This window comes from Macaca fascicularis, chromosome X, assembly GCF_037993035.2.
Source record: "Macaca fascicularis isolate 582-1 chromosome X, T2T-MFA8v1.1".
Taxonomy (NCBI): domain Eukaryota; kingdom Metazoa; phylum Chordata; class Mammalia; order Primates; family Cercopithecidae; genus Macaca; species Macaca fascicularis.
The window spans coordinates 46,431,548-46,451,160 of record NC_088395.1 but is presented as its reverse complement, the minus strand read 5'-3'; the positions used below and the strand labels follow the sequence as shown (position 1 = coordinate 46,451,160).

Below are 19,613 nucleotides of genomic sequence, written 5' to 3'. Positions count from 1 at the left end.
GTAAACTGGGTGGCCTCTGAAAGCTTCTTTAGAACACTTCAAAGGAAAGCTCCTCAACTCTTCCAGGCCCCCAACCCCTTTCCTTTGTTACTGAATTCTTACTGACCCCACAGTTTTTCACTGAATGAAGAGTTTCCAAGGGGTCTACAAAATACCTGGGACAATTAGAGAAATGAAAACCAGGGGGTCAAGATGAATCGACCCTTGGCAGAGGATTTACATAAATAGGTCCTAACCTCTGGCTGTGAATAAAAGATAAAATGCCCCACTGGGGTCAGAACTGCAGTTCAAGGGCATTTGCAGGGCCAAGCCTGGCTTCTCTGCTATGTCAGGAATTCCAGGAATGCCACTGATTATTGTGTGTTGGCAGGGCGCAGGAGGTTGCAGCCAGGCTAACAGAAACCCAGCCCTGCCCACTGGGTGAAACTGCAAGTCGAGAGCGTGGGAAACCAGCAAGTTGAGAGAGGATCCAGAAGTAACCCCTTCTAAAATGGGAAAGATGCCTTCCGAAAGGTGACCAAATTCTTGTTTTAGATGGTGGTGTTAACTTGGGAGGTCGGAAGGGAGGCAGGTGGGAGAAGGGACATGTCCCTTTCGAAAGAGTCCCTTTGTTTCCTCTGTGGAGCACAGCTCTGTGGGAGGCATCTGCTCTTTACCCATAGACCGGATGGCCTGGTACTGGTCTTCTCTAGACTGAAGGTCCTCCACCAGGTCTCCTGCTGCTGCTACCTAAGAAAGAAATCTCACAAGGGTGTTAAAAGGTAATTTCCAGAAAGAGGTAAAATCGTGACCGTTATACAGATATAAAAATGAACATGTGTTAAAGACTTTTACTTACATAACTGAGGGAACCAGGCAGATGTTATAACTGGTTTAAAAAAGAAACAGCCCCAATTTATATGGAGTAAAGGAATTTAGAGATGAATTGCAAATGGAGGCAAACTGTTTATTGCCCCCCCCGCCCCCCGCCTCCGCCCCCCCCCCCCGCCTCCGCCCCCCCTCCCACACACACAGGGGGAAGGAAGTCAATTGAACCAGATAGGACAGGATTTGCATATCTATCAGTGACCTACAACTTACAGAGTGGCAAATAGCTCCAGTAGAATCAGAATCAGATAAAGCCTGAAAGCATGTACTATAGGCAATAGTTTTCTATTGAAGTGTGAATTTACAAGGGCAAGAAATTTTGCTTTCTGAATTTTTAATTTTTTATTATTTATTTATTTATTTATTTTGAGACGGTGTTTCGCTCTGTCACCCAGGCTGGAGTTCAGTGGCGGGATCTCGGCTCACTGCAACCTCTGCCTCCTGGGTTCCAGCAATTCTCTTGCCTTGGCCTCCCAAGTAGCTGGGGTTACAGGCATGTGCCACCGTGCCCGGCTAATTTTTGTATTTTTAGTAGAGACAGGGTTTTTCCATGTTGGTCAGGCTGGTCTCGAACTTCTGACTTCAGGTGATCCGCCCGCCTCTCAAAGTATTGGGATTACAGGCGTCAGTCACCGAGCCCGGCCCTAAATACTTTCTTAAGGGAAGTGTCCCCTCCATTCCCCTACCTCTTACCCCCTACCCGAACATACACATACTTTTTTAACCCAAGAGAGTGAGATGAACTTGAGAATCTTTGGTCAAAGTTGCCTCCCAAACCTCCACAATATTCTACCTTACTTTATTTCCCTGTCACATCAAAATGCATACAATCGTGGTTGGTTTGTTTCTTGGTGATTTGAGGATTACAAAGAGGCTGTCTTGACCTTGTCATCTTGTTCTTTCTCTCTTACAGCACTTGGCCCTAAAGAGAAAACACTAGGAGGATGAGAACTGGGAACAGAGAAGCCACTTGCTCTGCAGCTATTTGGGCCAGTAAGTTCCCTAATCTTTATTTATTTTTTTTATTATTTTTATTTTTTTTTGAGGCGGAGTCTTGCTCTGTCGCCCAGGCTGGAGTGCAGTGGCCCGATCTCAGCTCACTGCAAGCTCCGCATCCCGGGTTCCCACCATTCTCCTGCCTCAGCCTCCTGAGTAGCTGGGACTACAGGCGCCCGCCACCACGTCTGGCTAATTTTTTGTATTTTTAGTAGAGACGGGGTTTCACCGTGTTAGCCAAGATGGTCTCGATCTCCTGACCTCACGATCCACCCGCCTCGGCCTCCCAGAGTGCTGGGATGTTCCCTAATCTTGATGGTCATCCTGGAGCTTATTTTCCTGAGAGTCTCTAAGTGACTCACCGCATCATGTAAAACTAAGAAGAAGGATGTCCTGAATTTTCCTGCTTAGAGAGCTTGTTTTTCTTTCCTGTTGCATCAAAGGGGTCTGTTAAGCTTTCTAAAAGTACTAATCTGACCTGATATCTGAAGTAACAGATAGGAATTTGGGCTCTTTAGATGGAGCTCTTCCCCCATACCTGCATCTAATTGAAGAGGCTGAACTTCAAAACAAAATCATGTTGAAGAATTCATTCTCGTTCCCAGATTTAATTTCTTATTTTTATATTGTTGCATAAGAAATCTACTCTATAAAGCGTCTATTTTCCAATTTGGAAAATCTTGTTTTAGGTTCATTTCTTTAAAGACCAACAAACAAAAACACCCAATTCACTAGCCCAGGTCTTTATGCACCGCCATTCCCCCTCCCCGCCTCCATTTTTCAATGGAGTAGTGATTGTGGGGCCGCTGCTTGAATTTTACTCTATTCTTTATCTAATGAACAAAGGCAAGGCTGGTGATGCTGAGAATGCATGAGGGAAAAAAAAGATATCACAATGACAGCACACTCTGCAGCGTTCCATCCAAAAGCAAGTTAGTGACTCACTGTTCCGTAAAGCACAGGGCAGATTCTTATATGGAAAAACTGCCCTTAGAAGTGCGTGTGAGACCCTAGTCTGTGTAAAGGAATTTACTCTGGGTTTTCTTCACATTGGCACTCAGGTATGCGGGTGTGGGTTCACAGACATTCCTTTCTGACTCATTACCCACTTTGCCCCTGCTCCCCGCCCCCTTAGTGCTTGAGGCACTTTTTCCAGCCTTCCCTGGGCTGGGGCAGAGATTGATGGTATCTTGGCACTCTCCAAAGAGACGCTGTGCCCCTTTGCACTTTCCTTTTGTGGCTAGTCCTTAAGACTCGCTGCCAAGCTTGGTTAAATGGACATGGCACAGCTGCCACTGAGCTGAAAGCTCTTACCTACGATGGGTTGTGGTACAAGTAGACTCTTCTGTTAGTCTGCCACTCAACACGTATTTATCCACCAGACAGACAGTGAGATAGTGAAGGGGACCAGAATCTGCCACCCTAGAATATACCACTTTGGCATAAGGATTGTTTTGATTTGAAAGCAATTGGCTCTCTGCCTTCCCCTTTTCTGTCTAAAAGTAGGGCATAAATTTCTCTTTGAAAATTTACAAATTTCCCTTTGTAAAGGTGTGTCTCCCTCTCCTGTACCAGCAAGAAAACTACTCTGGAGGCAACGCTTAGCACCCAGGAAATCCACATAACAAACCTTACTAAACGACCCTTATTTCCTGTACATTTCCTATTCACCTTCCTATAATTTATCTCCTCCCCAGAAGCCCCAGATTGCTTTGCTTTTGTCTAGCCTAAGATGGTATATAAGCCCAAATTCTAACTGCTTCCTTGAGTCACATTTCTTTGTGAACTCCTGTGTGTATGCACATACTTAAATCTGGTTTTTTTCTGTTAATCTGCCTTTTATCAGTTTTATTTGCAAGTTTCAGCAACTGAAGTTGAAACTGCCTTTGCAAAAATTATAACAGTGAGAAAATTGTGACAGTGAAAGAGCTCTGATCCAACCAACTCTATCTCACCTTTAACCTCCAAACTGCCCTTGATCAAGGCATGGGCCAAGCTAACTTTGGGAGAAATTTATAGTTTAAATGATAATAGCCCTTCCCAAAACTAAACTGCCTTTATAAAACTAATGAAAGGCCACCAGGTTGGGAGGATGATTGGGGCCTGAATTCCACTAAGATGTAGGCATAAATGATTACCAGCCATTATTCTGGAAGCCACAAGATTTGCAACTTCCGCAATTACTCCTGTAAATAACATCACTATTGTAGAACCTAACATTGGCCTTTTGAGATGTCTTTTCAGATTTTTGCATTTCTGATGATCCAATGGCCCCATCCAGACTGGAGACACCAACTCACTGACTCAGCTGGTCTTGTGGCCCCCACCCAGAAGTGGACTCAGTGCATGAGGACCATTTTCCACACTCCTATGATTACATCCCCAACCAATCAGCAGGACGATTTCCTAACCCCCTGCCCACCAAACTGTCTTTTAAAGAAACTGGCTGGGCGCGGTGGCTCATGCCTGTAATCCCAGCACTTTGGGAGGCTGAGGTGGGTGGATCATGAGGTCAGGAGTTCAAGACCAGCCTGGCTAAGATGGTGAAACCCCGTCTCTACTAAAAGTACAAAAAAATAAAAATAAAAATAAAAATTAGCCGGGCATAGTGGCAGGCGCCTGTAATCCCAGATACTTGGGAAGCTGAGGCAGAGAATTGCTTGAACCCAGAGGCAGAGGTTGCAGTGAGCCGAGATCGCTCTACTGCACTCCAGCCTGGGCAACAGAGCAAGACTTTGTCTCAAGAAACAAAACAAAACAAAAAAACCTAGCCTCCACATTTTCAGAGAGGCTCATTTGAGTAATAATAAAACTCTGGTCTCCCATTTAGCTGGCTCTTCATGTATTAAACTCTTTTTCTATGGCAATAACCCTGTCTTGATAAATTAGCTTCATCTGGAAAGCAGGCAAGAAGAACCAATTGGGTGGTTATATAGGGGGCTTCTAGCATGGCCTAGTGATGCAGAGGCCATGGCAGATGAAGCCAACTTTCCCTATCTGAGTAGAGGACTCAGGGGCCCAGAGGAGTCAGAAGGGGAGATGGGAGCCACGGATGAGGAGGAACTCCTGGAAAGGTCTGAGAAAGAAGAACCCTAAGTTTAGCATCTTAGGTCCTGAAAAAATGGTTGAAGGAGAGGAAAATATGGAGAAAAAGAGTATTGTGACATGAACCTGCCCCTGTGCCCTGAGTTCCTGGGATTTTCTTGTTAGCTTCTGTGTCCTGTTGTTCTGTATCCTCTGCAAAGGAAAGATGAAATCTGTTGCCAGATAGGCGATGGGGTTCAGGACACACTACCCCAAAAGATGGCATCTTGTCATATTGAATAAAATGGCAGAAACTGGAGGATTGGTCTTAACTTTCCCCATACTTCTCCCCTGAAGCAGATTATAAAACCTAGGGAGGACTCTCTGACTGATATGGTTTGGCTGTGTCTCCACCCAAGTCTCATCTTGAATTGTAACTCCCACAATTCCCACATGTCATGGGAGGAACACATGGTGGGAGGTGATTGAATCATGGGGGCGAGTCTTTCCTGCACTGTTCTCGTGATAGTGAATGAGTCTCATGAGATCTGATGGTTTGATAAGGGGAAGCCCGTTTTGCTTGGCTCTCATTCTCTCTCTTTGCCTGCCACCATCCACGTAAGATGTGACTTGCAACTCCTTGTTTTCCAACATGATTGTGAGGCCTTCCCAGCCACATGGAACTGTAAGTCCATTAAACCTCTTTCTTTTGTAAATTGCCTAGTCCAGGTATGTCTTTATCAGCAGCATGAAAACCAACTAATACACTGACCTTCCCCTAAAGTAGGTTATATGACCGTCATCTGAAAGATGCCCTTCTTAGACCTACAGGGAAGGAAAAAGCATCCTTATCTCTGAAAATGGAGGAACACAGAGAAAAATTCAAACAAACAGGCCTTGTTAAGTCCCTGCCCTGTTTATTACCATGAGATAATATTCTTTGTCCTATCATATTGCTCCATGACTGTTCATTCTTCATCAAACCTAGAATAAAAACACTCAAATTTACTTGTTTCTTTGGTCTTCATTTCCTTATTTCCTTATGAAGGCTCTCATGTCACATAAAACTTATGTGAAATAAACCTGTATGGTTTTCTGATTAACCTGCTTTTTGTTATAGGCCATAAACCTAGGATAGGTAGAGAAAAGGATATTTTTCCTCCCCTACATGGATCCAGATGCAATCACCACCATTAGTAGTGCTTTGCTTGACTTTGACTGCCTAAGAAAAGTTAGTGGATTTGCAGCCACTCACCCACTCCCATCCCCATTTCTATTAAACACATGATTTAACATTGTGCTAGAACAGCAGAGATTTGAGCTCTTCTTAGAGGCCCCTCTAGCATGTTGCTTCTTCTGAGAGAGAGCAAGTAAGACCCTCATGGCCATGCATCCAAGGTTTGCTGCCCTGAGGGCCACTGCTTTTTACCTTTACATTGCTGCCTTAATGAGTCCCAGCAGTCCAGGAAAATTTCCTGGATTCAGACATTCCTATTATTCTGAAAATTTGTTTTTCCTGCCCTCCACTCACAGAACTGCTTAGACAGAGTGACTATATATCACTAACTATAAATTCATAATCAATTAAAGAAAATAACTTCTCTAATCCAAGTCCAAAGGCTAATAACAGAGGCCCAGGGATTCCTGAGCTATCAGAGGGAGGCACTAGGCTAGTCTCCCAGTGAAATCAAGCAAAGACAGAAATCATTAGAGGAGCCATATTTATTGTTTGAATTTTATGATGGTAATTTGATTCTATGAATCAAAAAAAGGAAGTTCACATTGGTTCGGTGTGGCATGTGATAAACCACAGCATTGCTATCTACATTTTTTTTCTTTCTTTATGTTCAGTGGCCTCTCAATAAAGTGAATATTTTGAGTTTTGCAGTACCAGATACAGACATAGGTTGTAAAGAAGAAGAGTTTTACCACTTGTTAAAGAGATAGGAGTAAAGCAGCAAAACTCCATATCTGGAACATTTCTGGGGGTATATTGCTTATCAGCGTGTTCAGTTATTCTAAGGCCAACTTCATTTTCTATGGTTTTTCTTTCTTTTTTTTTTTTTCATTTTTATTTTGAGATGGAGTCTTGCTCTGTCACCCAGGCTGGGATGCAGTGGCGCGATCTCGGCTCACTGCAAGCTCCGCCTCCTGGGTTCACGCCATTCTCCTGTCTCAGCCTCCCAAGTAGCTGGGACTACAGGCACCCACCACCACACCTGGCTAATTTTTTGTATTTTTAGTAAAGACAGGGTTTCACCATGTTAGCCACGATGCTCTCGATCTCCTGACCTCGTGATCCACCCGCCTCAGCCTCCCAAGGTGCTGGATTACAGGCGTGAGCCACTGCACCCAGCCTGGTTTTTCTTAAGAAAGCATTTGTGGAAATATCCAATTACGAGTACAAACTACCTCCCGTGAATAATCTGTGATGTCTGTACTGATTTCCCATGGATGTATATATAGTCAGATGGTTGAAATCTTGGGCACCATCTCCTCTGACATAAACAATTTTCTGTGAAACTTTCCATGTTAACCAGTGGGACCTGATTCTCAAATCTGATATAAATCTAGCATACACTCTTCTCCCACACAGGGTCTTTGACCCTAATTGTTTTGCTATTATACTGAAAGTACACACTCTTTTCTCCTAACCATGGGCCCCAATTCCTACACGATGAGGACAAACTGCAGAGTGTCAGAGGGTAAAGACCATTGCTTTTCCTCCTTGAAGACTTTCTATGAAATTTTATCTTTCTGCTCTGTGGATAGAGTTTTGTGTTGGGAAAATAGTTGAACTCATAATTTGGTCTCCTGGAGTTAATTTATAATGACTTCATATTGATGACTTTTTTTAACCTCAAAGAGGAAAATGGCAAGCCCTAAATGCCTGTTTTTCTCCTGTTTTGGCCCAAGTGGGTAACTGAGGCTCAGTTTACACACATCAAATTACCAAAATGCTGTCTTATATATAGTTCTGAAAGATAGAGATGGATTTGTAATGTTTTTCAGACCTGATTCAGAGCTCGATTTAGTTTTTCTTTTTGGTATTCAGCCTATTATATTCGTCATAAAAACAGGCACTGTGTGTGCATAAGTAAATAATTTATAACTTTCCCCATAACTCAGGGGAACCCACCATAGTCTTACTGTCTGCCTTTTGCCTTCTCATCTCTATACCTCCAGGTCTCTAGTGATCATAAAAGTGATCGAAGCCCTGATCTGATTTTATCACAAAGCCATTCTTCTTTGTGGGTACTTTGGTTCTGGAGACAGAGAATCATGAGATCAGATAAAGCCATGTGGAGGGCTGAAAGTTGGCTGGAATGGCGCTTGGGGCCCAGTTTATGCTGTTGGAGCATTTCCTGTGTGCCCTTTGAAACCTCTGAACCCAGCTCTTCAAAGTGAGAGCTTTGTCTTTCCGCTGAACACATATATTTGCTACTTATTATCTTTTTCTTGCCATCTCCACCCTTACTTGACTCAGCCAACATCGATATATCAAAGCAAAAGCATTGTTCTGACTGAGTCATAAGTTATACTTTTACCTGACATTATCTGGCTGTGTAGAAATGAAAGCATAAAAATAATGGAGGTTTTATGTACAGGTCTACACACACACACACACACACACACACACACACACACACACACACGTCTTCTTCTTTGCTTCACTCATCATGCTCTCACTACTTCCACTGTTTCTCTCCCCAACTCCTGCCCACTCCCACTCATAGCAGTTTATTAAAGAAGCATGTTTTCTCATGAGCCAATTGGGTAATTTTTCAAGTTGAACCCCACTAGCATTATAAATGCCGTTATAAATGCTTGCTTTTCAAAAATTTTTCTTTCCAAAACTTTGTTTTGGGTCAGAAAATGTATTTCTCTTTAGAGAGAGCCAGTGTTGCATGAGGAAATCGAAGCTGATCTCTGGGTGTGTGTTTGTGCTAATTTGCTGTACAATCAAATACAGATATAGGTTAATAAATGCTGTTCTTTGATCTGTTGCTACAAAGGATTCATTGTGAATACATTACTGGATAAATGAGTTACAACTTTGTAACTGTTTCTTGCAAACAGTGCCCCATGCCATCCATTAGCATGTACAAGAAGTGATACATTTGGCTTCAGCCTGCCTGGGTATTACTTTGCTGATTTTTTAATTTTTAAAATAACTGGCTGGGCGCGGTGGCTCAAGCCTGTAATCCCAGCACTTTGGGAGGCCGAGACGGGCGGATCACGAGGTCAGGAGATCGAGACCATCCTGGCTAACACGGTGAAACCCCGTCTCTACTAAAAAATACAAAAAACTAGCCGGGCAAGGTGGCGGGCGCCTGTAGTCCCAGCTACTCTGGGGGCTGAGGCAGGAGAATGGCATAAACCCAGGAGGCGGAGCTTGCAGTGAGCTGAGATAGCGCCACTGCACTCCAGCCTGGGCGACAGAGCGAGACTCTGTCTCATATATATATGAGTTGGTGAATGACATAACAAGATTTGTATTCTAGAAAAATAACTGGCATGCTGTGGGGTGTGGAAATGAAGTAAAAGAAGTCTTCATGTGAGAAGTTACATGTCCATTGAGTCTAGCAGATACCAAACAATCACATTAAAATCCTGAAATAATAAATATAGAATTCTACCCTGTCTGTCTCACTCAGTGATTGTAGGCAGAGGTATGTTTCTTTTTACTCATAAATGTATAGTCTGTGTAATTAAGTAGCAAAGCCATTTGAAAAGTCACTGTTTAAATCACAGGACTTATCTAGGTGTGACAAACAACCCATGGTGATGAGAGATTTAGAGCCAGTCTCTGTTGAGTGCTGATGTGGGGCTGATGTGGACTCTAGGAGGCTTTGTGGGAGAACAGGGTAAAGGCTTTGGTTCTGGAGAGAAAGTGATACGCCCTCAACTATGTATTTCAGGTTTCCATGGTCAGTTTCAGCATCTAGGCCTTCCTCCTATTACCTGCCTTGTGAGACTGGAGGGCAAACTGGAATCCAAGAGATACAATCCCGAAGTTGCTTGAGTGTCAGACAAATGAAAGAAAAAACATTTCCCTCCCTCCCTCCCTCCCTCCTTTTCTTCCTTCCTTCCTTCCTTCCTTCCTTCCTTCCTTCCTTCCTTCCTTCTTTCCTTCCTTCCTTCCTTCCTTCCTTCCTTCCTTCCTTCCTTCCTTCCTTCCTTCCTTCCCTCTCTCTCCCTCCCTTGCTCCCTTCCTCCTTTGCTTCCTCCCTCTCTCCCTCAGTCCTTTCCTGCCTCCATCCCTTCCTTCTGTTGTGGAAGAAAACACGTTTCCTTTATCCTCTTAGGTTCAATACCTGGGACTTGCAAATTAAGCTGACAAAAGACAAATTAGCGGGAGAAAAGGTACAGTTTTTATTTAGTATTTTTATGCACATGACAGTTCACAGAAAAGAAGTAAGTCTCAAAGAAGTGGTTATAATGAGGGCTTATATATCATTTTTATGAAGGGCAATAAATTGTGAAAAAGTGGCTAGAAAAAGCAAAGAGAGTTGGAGCTTCCAGGGTGATAAATGGTGGGAAAGTCACTAGGAAGTATATGGGGGGAACTAACAGAAGAGAAGGATTATTTTAGTAAAATCTGTTTATGCAGACTGATCTCAGCGTCAACTCCCCATCTTCAGTGATAAGAGTTATGCTTCTCTTCCTGATAAAGGGAGGGCACCTTTTTCATGATAAATTTATGCCCTACTTTTATGCAGACAAAAGGGAGGCAGAGAACTTTTGCAGCACCAGTTGATTCTCAGTTGCTTTCAGCTCAAAATAATCCTTATGCTGAAATAGCATATTTTATGGTGGCATATCCTGATCCACTTCACTTCCAACCTTTTTTTTTTTTTTTTTTTTTCCTCAAAGATGCATTGGGTGTGAGGTGTGCTTTTGGGAAAGTATGGATTATATAATTCCTAACACAGGCTGGTTTGTATTCCGTGGATAAAGACTCCAACTCTCAGATCCCATTTAGACGACATCCTTGCTAAGTCAGCCTTCAACTGTAGGTCATTCACATAAGCTAAACTGATCATCCAAGTGATGAGGCATATGAGAATATTGATAATCCACAAAGTGCTAAGAAAATACAAATTATATGGTTTCACTTTTTACATTATTAAAATAAATCATTTAAAAATTATTAGGCTGGGCGCGGTGGCTCAAGCCTGTAATCCCAGCACTTTGGGAGGCTGAGACGGGAGGATCACGAGGTCAGGAGATCAAGACCATCCTGGCTAACACGGTGAAACCTCGTCTCTACTAAAAAAATACAAAAAAAAAAAAAAACAAAACACTAGCCGGGCGTGGTGGCGGGTGCCTGTAGTCCCAGCTACTAGGGAGGCTGAGGCGGGAGAATGGCGTAAACCCGGGAGACGGAGCTTGCAGTGAGCTGAGATCCGGCCACTGCACTCCAGCCTGGGCGACAGAGCGAGACGCCGTCTCAAAAAAAAAAAAAAAAAAAAAAAAAAAAAATTATTTCTCTGCTGCTTCCTATAGATAAAGGCAGCATTGCCCTCCTCTCCCGATCTGTTCCTACTGCGGGAGGAAAGATGGAGCCAGCGAACTGACTTCTCGCTCACAGCGAAAATCAGAAGAGGTCCAATACTTCTCTAGTCTGAATCAGTTGACTCTCATTTGTTTTTATTTTTTCCTGTTTGCCTTGATCTACATTGCAATCAGTATGCAAATGTGCGCAACACGCGCTCCCGAGCAAACCCACTCAACAAAGCATATTGGGCTACATCATTGCTATAGTGATAAACTTGAATCTGCTCAAATCTGTGAAGGAGCACATCATTCAGACACTTCCACGCTTTGTTATTATTAACAAATTACTTATGACTCACCTCATACAGGACCCTAACAACACCTGTGATTGTGACTAACTGTTCCCAGCCTCAGTCTGGTGATCAGGAAGAGAATTGTTCTGTTTTCCTTTGCATTGATTCCAGTTCTGGGAGGCTTCCAGATCCTTTTAGTTCAATAGAGTTCTATTTAATTTCATTATACTTAGATACTCAGATGGGCTCAGGAGATACAGACATAAATCGCGCCTGCTTACCACCTTCCGGATGCTCGCCACCTTCCTCATGCTAACCGCCTTCCTCACGCTCACCACCTTCCTGATGCCCACCGTCTAGTGAGAAACTGCTTCCATAATGCTTTTCCTAGGTGTCTCTCTACGTTTCTTTTATTGGTCCTTTCTGGTTCCAGATTTCTCTTTTTTTTTTGAGACGGAGTCTCGCTCTGTCACCCAGGCTGGAGTGCAGTGACCATCCTGGCTAACACGGTGAAACCCCAGGTTTCTCTTTTCCCCCCACTGTGGAGATTCCAGCAAGCCTTGTAGGAAACCTTTCAGACGTGTCTGAGACTCCTCTTTGCTCTCACAGCCCTCTGGCTTTATCTTTATTTACCAAGATACGTTGTAATTGCATCTTACTCTATATGCCAGGTGCTGTGCACTTAACCCTGCTTAATCCTCACAACCCTATGAAGTAAGCGCAGATGAGGAGACTAAAGCTGAAAAAGGACCGGGTGCAGTGGCTTATGCCTGTAATCCCAGCAGTTTGGGAGGCTGAGGCGGGAGGATGGCTAGAACCCAGGAGTCTGAGACCAACCTGGACAACACAGTGAGACCCTGTTTCCACAAAAAAATGTTTAAAAAATTAGCCGAGTGTGGTTCCATATGCCTGTAGTCCCAAGCTATTCGGGAGGCTGAGTTGATAGGATAACTTGAGACTGGGAATTTGAGGCTGCAGTGAGCTGTGACTGGGCCACTGCACTCCAGCCTGGGTGACAGAGCAAGACCTTGTTTCCAAAAAAAAAAAAAGCTAAAAAGCCAAGAAGCTTGTCCAAGGTCACATCAGCAGTTGCAGAAGAGCTGTAGACTGAACTAGGTAGTCTGACCCCAGAATCTTTGTACTATTCCAATAATTAAGTAAAACTTGGTAAAACCTATGATATACAACCATCAAGTGTGTGGTATTTAAGCAAACATGTGATTTTGGCCTTGATTATTTGAAGACACTATACAGGCACTTCTTCTGTTTCTACATATCCATGATGTATTACTCTGAGTCTTAAGAATATTTTATGACAGCTATATCCACTGAAATTTTGGTGCATTTATAACAAGTACTTTAGAAAAGTACAAATACATTTGAAAGGACCTGGTCTTGTACCCCTTCCCTTCACAAGGTGTACCAGGACACTAGCCTGACAAGGGAGCATTTTCATGCGGTTCATCAACTTGTTGATGACATCAAACCCCATGCCAGAGCCTACACAGCCGATTCAGGCCCGGGGCAGAGCCCCGGAATCTGAACAAAGGCTTTTGTGGAGAAACAGCCTCCATTGTCTACAGAAGGAGGGAGAATCAAGGGCTGCCTGATATACCAAGAACGATGGAGGCAATTGAGCAGGGTGTTTCACAAATGGAGACATCAGTGTTAGCTGTGTGGTTAATCTGTAGCACCTACCACATGTGACCCTTCATGAAGCTTTGAGTCCTGTAAATACAAATGGATTTTTTCAACCCACTTTGCATTTAAAATTGCCCAGATCTGGAAGAAATTGGTGGTTACCATGGTAGCCAGCCTACATAGCAGACAATTTTTTAATGTATTATTTTCTTTGCTTGGGCTTCAATTAATAACTCGTGGGGGCACTTCCACAGAATATGCTGAGATCCACTGGCTAAGAACTGAGCATGTAATTTATCTTCCAATTACGAAGGCTTAGACCAAGGATTGGACTGGCAGGGGACCTGGAAGGTCTATGGGCCTCTACACATTTCTGGGGTAAGTGGTGTTAGAAGGCAATCAGAGCAGGCAAAAGACTTCAAAGGAATATAAACCTGTCATGTGCTCAAGAATGTTCATGCAGCCAGGTGCAGTGGCTCAATCCTGTAATTCCAGTACTTTGGGAGGCCGAGGTGGGCAGATCACCTGAGGTTGGGAGTTCGAGACGAGCCTGACCAACATGGAGAAACCCTGTCTCTACTAAAAATACAAAATTAGCCGGGCATGGTGGCGCATGCCTGTAATCCCAGCTACTCGGGAGGCTGAAGCAGGAGAATCACTTGAACCCGGGAGGTGGAGGTTGTGGTGAGCTGAAATCATGCCATTGCACTGTAGCCTGGGCAACAAGAGTGAAGCCCCAACTCAAAAAAAAAAAAAAAAAAAAAGTTCATGCATACTCAAAAAGGCCCAGTGTTGGAAGAAAGAGTACATATCTTCCTGTTCAAAAGAGCCCACTCATGAAGCAGGAAGTCTCATGTGTTTTTTATTCTTCTGTTCTTTCTCTCCTGCCTTCTTTAGTAGTAAGTGGATATTTTCTAATGTACCATCTTAATTCCTCTATTGGTTTTTAAGCTACATTGGGGTTTTTTTTTTAAAAATTAGTGGTTAGTCTAGGGATTAGAATACCTATCTTAATTTATTAGAATGCACTTCAGATTTACACTAAATTCCAGTAAATATAATAATTTTTCTACAAGGGAACTCCTTTCCTCTTCCTTTGTATTATTGTGTAGCAAAGAATTTAACCTTACCCAAAGAGATGTCTGGCCTTTGCCCTTGACTTCTAGGAGGCAATCTCTAAGCCCTTGGCATGTCATGCTTGAGAGGTTATTTTTTGTTTAGGGTGGGGCTGGCCATTCCAGAAAGTCTAACAATGTGATTTAGGGTGGGGGCTTTGGGTCATACAGTATCAGCTAGACCTCCTGAGGTACTGGAAACTGAGATTAGCTATGTGGGCAGTCAATGGTGCCTATGTGATGGAGTCCCAAGATGGACTCTGGGCACCAAGGCTCAGGTGAGCTTCCCTGGTTGGTAATACTTTGTGTGTGTTGTCATACATTAGTGAAGGAAAAGGAACACAGTCCATGACTCTACAGGGAGAAGACCACAGAAGCTCTGCATTTGGAACTTTTCCTGGATTCTGTCCCATTTGCTTCTTCCCATGGCTGATTTTGATCTGTATCCTTTCCCCTGTAATAAACAGTAACCATAAGTAGAACAGCTTTAGGGAGTGTTCTAGTGAATTTCAAACCTTGGGGTGGTTTTAGCAAACTCTGAAACTTGCAGTTGATGCCAGAAGTGAGAGTGGTCCTCTGTGGACTGCTCCCTCCAATTGTAGAGTTGGCCAACTTTTGTGGCTTCTACTGTCATATATATAACATGTCAATATATGTTACAAACCCAGTAATTCTGTCTTTTTCTTTCTTTTTCACTTAAAGGAAGCACTCTGTGGCTTCTCTTTCGCATATTTGAATTGCCAGCATCACTACTCTTGTGCTTTGGGGCCATTATTAAGTAAAACAGGTGTTCCTTGAACACAAGTACAGTGATACAGCAGTCTGATAACTAAGATGGCTACTGAGTGATTATCAGGCTGTAGAATAGACAGCGTGGATCCGCTGGACAAACGGATGATTCACATCCTAGGTGGGATCCAGCGGAACAGCATGCGATTTCATCAGACTACTCAGAATAGGACCCAACTTAAAACTTCTGACTTGTTTATTTCTGGAATTTTCCATTTAATATTTTCAGACCATGTTGACTGTGGGCAACTGAAACCACGGAAAGCAAAACTGTGGATAAAGGAGGACTACTGTATTTATAATAGTAATAACTAAAATGTAATAATATCTAAAATTAAGTGCTAATTGTTGCCCAGGAACTATTTTAAACACTTTATATTCATTAACTCACTTAATCTTTATAACAATCCCATGAGGTGTGTATTATTATTATCTCCATTTTGCAGATGAGGGAACCGAGGCTCAGAGAGTGTAAGTAACCTCTCAATAAACATTTGCCAAACTATGTTTGCTAAGAGAATAATAATTTGAAAAGTCTGGGCACAGTGGCTCAGGCCTGTGCTCCCAGTCCTTTGAGAGGCCAAAGTGGGAAGATTGCTTGAGCCAAGAGTTTGAGACCATCCTGTGCAACAAGTGGAGACCCTGTCTCTACAAAAATTAAAAAACTAGCCAGACGTGGTGACACCTGCTTGTAGTCTTAGCTACTCAGGTGGCTGAGGTGGGAGGATCACTTGAACTCACTTGAACGGAGGCTGCAGTGAGCTATAATGACGCCACTGCCTCCAGCCTGGGCAACAGAGTGAGACCCTGTCTCTTAATAATAATAATAATTTGAAAAAAGTCAACCTCAGAAAAGGCAGCCAAGTTAACTCAAGTCTCCAATATAAAAAAGCCTGGGGATGCAGGGGAGACTATGGGGTTTGCTGGGCCTGCTCTGATATTGAGGACACAATGATTTTGTGGCTCTAATGCTATGAAGCAGCACCATTTCTCACATGTCAGTCCATGGCTCGGTCATTTTATCCAGAGGCTTTGGGTGGTAATAGGGTTGGGACTTGAGCCTCTCCCCTTCTTCCCCCTCCCAGAATTGCTAGAGCAACTTTCTGAAAGTGTGCTGCTCGGGTCACAAAGTAGCTTCTTGCAAGGGGTATGTGCATCCTCGGGGTGGAATCTTTTGCTATTTAAACTTACTTCTCGGTGGCGGAGCAGCAATGTATTTTTGAGACTGCAGTTTTTTCTTTCTTTCTTTTTAAATGTTAAAGCTAGAAGCCTGGAACTATCCTGGAGCGTTTTCTTGTATAATTTCTAGCTTTTTGAAAAAAGTGTTAGCTAGAAGAATTGAGTCTCAGCCAGGCAGGCCTAAACTAGACACGTGGAGGAGTGCAGGGGCGAACACTCACACCAGTCTAATCACTGTGGATTGGGTGTCAAAGCCCTGGCATTATGCTGCCTTTATCTATTCTCCTTAACCCCACACTTGTCCTACTATCAAGGGATGATGTCGAAGAGCCTTCAGGAAGATGTAACTCTTTCCTTGGGGCTGTGACCATTTTATAGACTGATTTCCAGGCTCAGAGGGCACACAGCACCAGGGCCTTCACTGCATTTCTTCCTAGAAGCCAGCGACCAAAATGCATGTGACAGCTCAACAATTTTTCTAGCAGTTGGTTGCTGCTGCTCACTCCACCCACAGAAAGAAAAACTAAAAGGAATTTTATTCTTGGTGTCGCAGTTACTTTTTGGACAGGGGCAACTGCAACTGTGAAATGGCTGAATCAGGAAACTTCCTCTGTCTTTCAGACAAAATTGCTCTAGGTTAGTGTAATTAGGGATGTGAAGCCTTTCTTTCCAACCCCAAATCCCCTAAAGTTCTCTTATGTAAATATCTGCCCCCCTATTTCCAACTGTCTCCTCTCAAAAGCCCATCCTTTATATAACTGGAGTCAGATTGTTTCATTTTATTAGGTTGAACCATGTGAAATGGCTGATAGTTGGTTCCGCCTAATCTAGTTAGAGAGTTTCTTTTGAGAAACAGAGGAACACCACAGTGAATAAGAACTGGAGGCAGCATTACTTCTTGGAAGAGAGGCAGTGAAGCTGGAGGAAAGCAGCCCCCAACACTGTTCCCAGGTGCCGGCACTGCAGCCTGTGTGCAGATGCCTAGACTCCAGCCTGAGCCTGAGAAGCAGATGCTGGCTGGAGTTGGGAGGAAATATGCCAGGCTCTGAGGAACATCAGCTTCGCTAATGATTCGCAAAACCCTATGAAGTCAAAGCAGGTTGTTGTGGTTGAAAAATGCAAAACAACCGTGTCTTCATCAGAGTTACAAAACATTGCCCATATGTACACACTAAGGAGCACTTTCAACCTGCTGTATTTCCTTCGCTTGGGCAAATACTGAGCTTTGATTTCTTTCTTTTCTTTCCCCCTCTCATGTTCTTTATGGCAGTGCTTTCCCAGACTAGAAAGGTTTGCAATTCCCTCACATGCTTCTCTTAGGCCGAGCATGGCTATTGCATGACTTAAATCAAAGCAATAACGAAACCAAACCAAACCAAACAAAAACGCAATAGCTCTGATAGAGCATGTAGAAACTAGCTGGTTGGGAAACAAATGTAACATTTTAATCTGTTAAGGATTGAGTTCTAAGTTGATTCATGCCAACGAATAACTAGGAAAATGAAGATCACAGTTTGAATGGTTGAGTTTTGCTTTTTCTCCTTAGGATCATGGTAAAGTTGCAATTTATGCACGTTTGTCACAGCACAGGCCACATGGTATTTTATTGGGATTGATTTAGCTAAAGGCCACTGATGGATGAAATTCTTCAGATTGTGTATCTTTTTCAGCAACCAACATGCTATTAAGGAAAGACTCTCTTTTCCTTGTGTCCTCATGAAATTTGCACCAAATAGAAAGAAATCAGAGAAGGCATTCAATTCTTGGGTGGTGGCGCCATCGGCCTCTGTACCCAAGAGCTTTTCTGCAATGTCCCAGAAGACTGATCTTTCTCTGGTTGTGGCTCTTTGTTATGCAAACTGCAAGACATCCGGTGCCACATTAGTGATCCTGGTCTTGGTTCTGTTGTAGAAAACTTCAGTTTACTTGAACCCAGCCCCACAGAACACACTGGAAATAGCTCACTATGCTAGTGAAGGAAACAAAAATATTTCACCCCAAAATATACTTCTTTGACGTACTTTGAGATGACTGTTCAGAAGACCTGCGAACACAAGTAGCTCTGCAAAGCTGTCTTTTGTTAGGGAGATTTACATCTGTAGAGGAAATAAAGTGAAGTAAACAACAGATGCAAACAGGCTTTCTCTGAAGCCTCCCCTTGTTTGGGTCCAGGAAAGATTAACTGAGCCTGACACCCATCTATTCCTCCTGAGGGTTGCTACCTCTGAGGTTTTATCTGCATATCAAGACTGCCTTTGCTCTGAGCTTTGGTTAATGGATGCTGGAAAAAAAAGACCGCCTTTGTTAGCCAAGCCTATTCTCTTCTCTCCCTCCTATAATCTGTCTTGCCACTATAACATGTTTTCCCACCTTCTAAGCCCCTGTTCTTTCTGTAATCTCAAGATGGTATAAAAGTGCCAACCATTTGGCCATTTCTTTGAGGGTTTTTTTGTTGTTTGTTTTGAGACAAGGTCTTGCTGTGTCGCCCAGACTGGAGTGCGGTGGTGAGATCATAGCTCAGTGAAGCCTCGAACTCCTGGCCTCAAGCCATCCTCCCACCTCAGCATCCAGAGTAGCTGGGACTACAAGGGCATGCCACCACATCCAGCTAATTTAAAAATGTTTTGTAGAGATGGGGATCTTGCTATGTTGCCCAGGCTGGTTTAACTCCTGGGCTCAAGCAATGCTCCCACTTCGGCCTCCCAAAGCACTGGGATTACAGGCATGAGCCATCACATCTGGCTGAGTTTTTATATTTTGTATGACTCCTGTGCCCATATGCGCATTAATAAAATTTGTATGCCTTTCCCCTTGTTAATCTATTATCAGTTTATTTCACAGACTCAAACTATCAAACCTTCAGGGGAAATAGTAAACTTTAATGTTTAAAATTAAAGTTAAAAAAATTAAAGTTCCCTATACTGGGTAACCCAATGTTCTCTACTTATCTTCTGTAAGGATTCTTATCACATGGTTAGTAATAGTAAAATTTGTTGTAGTAGTTTGTTGTTAGTAAATGTAGTAGATTAGTTCAATTAATAGCTCAATTAGTTAATTAAACTATTTTTTCTTCTGTAAAACTGGTAATAATACTTCCTTACAAAGTTGTTGCTATAAGAATTAAGATTAGATTAAGCCAGACTCGGTGGCTCACGCCTGTAGTCCCAGCACTTTGGGAGGCTGAGGTGGGTGGATCACTTGAGGTCAG

The 19,613-nt window shown here is 43.1% G+C and overlaps 1 long non-coding RNA gene across 1 annotated transcript; it reads left to right on the top strand.

The window, feature by feature from the left end:
* Window positions 1-419: 419 nt before the first annotated feature.
* On the top strand, window positions 420-19,211 carry LOC102128697 (uncharacterized). The gene is made up of 4 exons (XR_012430288.1): window positions 420-513; window positions 1,781-1,860; window positions 14,764-14,879; window positions 16,720-19,211. It is a non-coding gene; the product is annotated as an uncharacterized lncRNA (long non-coding RNA).
* The last annotated feature ends 402 nt before the right edge of the window (window positions 19,212-19,613 follow it).